Source organism: Mirounga leonina, unplaced genomic scaffold (genome assembly GCF_011800145.1).
Source record: "Mirounga leonina isolate KUSES-001 unplaced genomic scaffold, KU_Mleo_1.0 Mir_125, whole genome shotgun sequence".
Lineage (NCBI taxonomy): Eukaryota > Metazoa > Chordata > Mammalia > Carnivora > Phocidae > Mirounga > Mirounga leonina.
Window position 1 is genome coordinate 64,315,916 of NW_023270305.1, and position 4,161 is coordinate 64,320,076.

Consider the following 4,161-nt stretch of genomic DNA (forward strand, 5'->3'; position numbering starts at 1 on the left):
CTCCCATGTTTGGCATTGTGGAAAATTACAAAAATACAAAAGAAAGGATCTCCACCCAGAGTTCCAAAGAGTTAAACAAGAGCCCAGATGAAACAATGAGGAAGACAGTGGGTGCCCCTGGATATTCCAGATGAAGTGAGTGTTGTGCCCAGCAGGGAGGGATCCAAGACAGTCTCCTGGGGCACCAGGTCACATTTGAGTCAGCTCCAAAGAATAGGTAGATTTCGGGATGCCTGGGTGCCTCGTCAGTTAGGTGACTCTTGATTTCGGCTCAGGTCATGAGATCGAGCCCTGCATTGGGCTGGGCGCCCAATGGCAGGAACCCAGGCTAGGATTCTCTCTCTCCCTCTCCCTCTGCCCTTCCCATGCCCCCTACCCTCCATGCTCTCTCTCTCTCTCTCAAAAGAAAAAAAAAAGAAAGAATAGGTAGATTTCAACAGTTAGACATGAGAGTGGGAGGCATGAGGGCATGGGAAAAAGCCATTCCTGGTCCCAGAGGCAAAAGTGCTGCGATGTGTTTGTGGGCTGTTTGGCTGAAAAGCCCACATAGAGGGAACAGCAGAAAGTAAAGGTGGACAGGGCTTGTCCAAACATATGTCCAAGATGTGGCTCTCCTCAGAAGGGCGGGCTCCAGAAGGACTTATTCAGAACTGGGTGGCCACAGGGTCTCTGAGGAGGTCTGGTAGGGACAGGTCTTACCAGCACTCCAGCTGTCACAGTCCCAGCAGAGGGTGAGGGAATGGAGCAGGTGGGCCAGTGGGGAGAACAGAGAACGTCTTAGAGTTTCCTCACCTCTCCGACATTTCCTAAATTCCATACCTAATAGTGGTTTGGTCTAAGGGGAGCAGCTCAGTCCACCAGCCTCCCTCAAGAAAGCCCGCAGAACCTCTCCCACGCCCTTTCCTTTCAGGAGATGGGGACCTGTGATCTCTCAACCATAGGACAGGGAAATGTTTCTTAGGCACCATCTACCTGAAGGATACCAAGTGAAGCACACTGGGGGATACCCAAGGACAGAGGACATGGACCTCTAGTAATTCACTGCATACAATATAAAACAGCCACAGAGGAATGCCTGGGAGGCTCAGTTGGTTAAGCATCTGCCTTCGGCTTGGGTCATGATCCCAGGGTCCTGGGATAGAGCCCTGCATCAGGGCTCCTTGTTCAGCGGGGAGTCTGCTCCTCCCTCTGACTGCAGCTCTCCCTGCTTGTGCTCTCTCTCTCTGGCAAATAAATAAATAAAAATCTTAAAAAAAATAAATTAAATAAAACACCCACAGAGCCAGGCCAGGGATTAGGTGAATACAGGATGCAACTGGCCCTATAAATTATTGTCTAAACTGGGCAAGTGAAAGGAGAAACTATTAGAATACAGGCATGAACAGGGACTGCCCAGGCCAGCCAGCACGGTGGTCAACCACCCACATCACTCTTAGGTTTTCAAAATTTCCATGTCCAGACCTGTCCTTGGCCCTGAGCTCCATCCAGAGCCCTAGTCAATTGCCTGCTGGGCATTTCTGTTTGGATATCCAGCAGTCTACTCAACCACAATGCGTCAAAACTGAAGTCAGCATCTCCCCCTTCTCTCACCCCTGAGCACGGGCCTTTCCTCCTTCTGTGTGCCCCACTCACACATTCCGAGCCAGACCCTAGGAGTCATCCCAGAGTCCTCCCCTTCACCATACCCAGAGCCATGGCCCCTACCTCTCTATCGCCTCACCTGCTCAGGACTCCTTGCCCTGGAAGGACTGGCCTTCCTGCCATTACAGCCATTCATTCATTCACAGAAAACACTGACAGGTGCTGGGGGTTAGAAATACATACAACAACATACAGAGATAAAGCAAAGGTGGCAAAACTGCGACCAATCCATCCACCTAGGTGAGAGGACTTTGGGTGTTGCTTGTACCATTCCTGCAATTTTTCTCTGGCTTTTAAGTTTTTCAAAATAGAAAACTAGGCATATATATATATATGGGCTCCCCACTCAGCAGGGACTCTGCTTGTCCCTCTCTGTCTGCCCCTGCTCCTTCTCTCTCATTCTCTCTCAAATAAATAAATGCAACTGGCTTCAGACTTAGCCACAATAAAACAAATGCAAATGAAAGTTATATAAGATGGGGCGCCTGGGTGGCTCAGTCATTAAGCGTCTGCCTTCAGCTCAGGTCATGATCCCAGGATCCTGGGATCGAGCCCCCATCGGGCTCCCTGCTCCGCGGGAAGCCTGTTTCTCCCTCTCCCACTCCCCCTGCTTGTGTTCCCTCTCTCGCTGTGTCTCCCTCTGTCAAATAAATAAATAAAATCTTAAAAAAAAGAATAGAGGGGCACCTGGGTGGCTCAGTCGGTTGAACACCTGACTCTTGATTTCAGCCCAAGTCATGATCTCAGGGTCGTGAGATCAAGCCTCCCAACAGGCTCTGGGCTTGCAGAGTCCATGTGGGATTCTTTCTCCCTCTACCTCTGCCCCTCCCCACCCATCCCTCCACGCCCTCATGTGTGCATGTACACTCTCTCTTTCAAACAAACAAAAAACCTTAAAAAAAAGAAAAAGAAAAAATTGGGGAGCCTGGGTGACTCATTTGGTTAAGCTTCTGCCTTCAGCTCAGGTCATGATCTCCCGGTCCTGGGAATCTGTTTCTCCCTCTCCTTCTGCCCCTCTCCCTGCTTGTGCTTTCTCTCTCGTTCACGCTCTCTCTCTCAAATAAATCAATAAAATCTTAAAAAAAAAAAAAAAAAAAAGAATATACTATAGGCCTGAATAGAAATTCATCCAAATGTAAGTTTCTTCTGACCTGATTTGAGAGAAACCAGTAACCACTCAAAGTCAGAGCCAGGGTCTGCTGTTACAGTTCCACATTTATCAGTAAATGTATTGTGTTTGAATTTAAATATATATGTGTTTAATTTGGGGGAAACATTAGAAAGGAAAAAAAACTCAGATAAGTGGATAAAAGAAAACTAAATCACCCAAAATCTCACCCCCCAGAGATAACAATTATAATTATTTCAGAATATGTCTTCCTGGTAATTTTTATGTGTAGATATATTTTAAAATACAAAGTGGGTTATGCTGCACACAGTTCTTTTACTCCAAAATATATTATAAACACCTTTTCATATGATAAACATTGGCATTTTAATGCTGCACTGCTTTCCATGGGATAGGTGCCCCACAGTTTATGTCACCCCATGATCCCTCCCCCTCCACACACAAACACAAGCCCTAACTCCCGGATTCTGGCACCTTCCATGACTCTAACTCAAAAAGGGGAATGAAAGTCAAAGCAGGCCATTTGTTTAGGGAGGTGACACGTTGCTATTTGGGCTTCAAAGGAAAAAATGAATACTGACAGGTTGGAATTAACTGGGAAGAGCACCTCATCTCAAATGCCATGAGCATTTCAATAGGTAGGGTTCAATTGGCTTGGCAGCTCTGCCCGAGGAGGCCAGCGGAGCCTCAGGCCACGCCTGGGCCGCAAGCAAGACTGAGAGGAGCTAAAAATAGATCCTGAACTAAGCATCAAGACTTTTCTGAATTCACAGGCATAAGCATAAAGGCTGCCCCAGAAGGACTTGGCCGCTCCAACATTTTCCAATCTGCGGCGCATCACGGTACCTAAAATTCCTGAGGGTTATGGTTTTTTCTAAAAGGCTCCTGTCAGAAAGTAGGCAGCTGTTGTGGGAAGAGGGCAGAGTGAGCCCCTGTTGGGAGAGAGCCGACAGAATCAGGGCCGTGGAGTCAAACAGACTGGGACTCTGTTCTGGCTCTGCCTATCACTAGCTGTGTGACATTGAGTCAAGTCCTCAACCTCTCTGAGCAGCTCTGTCCTCATCTGTAACCAGGAGATAAAAGGCCACATTAGAGAGCTGCCTCGAGGGTGAAATGGCCTGGGGCCAGGAACAGTGCTTAGGAGGTGAACAGAATGAGGCTTATTATTATCACCAAGGATTTGAATTTGTTTCTCAGACCACTCAGGGGTGGTTTTAGGAGAGCTGAGTTTTCTCTGGGTTGGTGGCAAGCATAAGAGAAGTACAGCAGAGCCCCCAAGCATGATACCCAGCAAAGGTGTGCACACTCAGGACCAACCTGGGCATGAGGGCAGGCTACAGATACGCTGGGAGAGTCATTGCCATGCCCTCGGCATTCACACATTTAACATT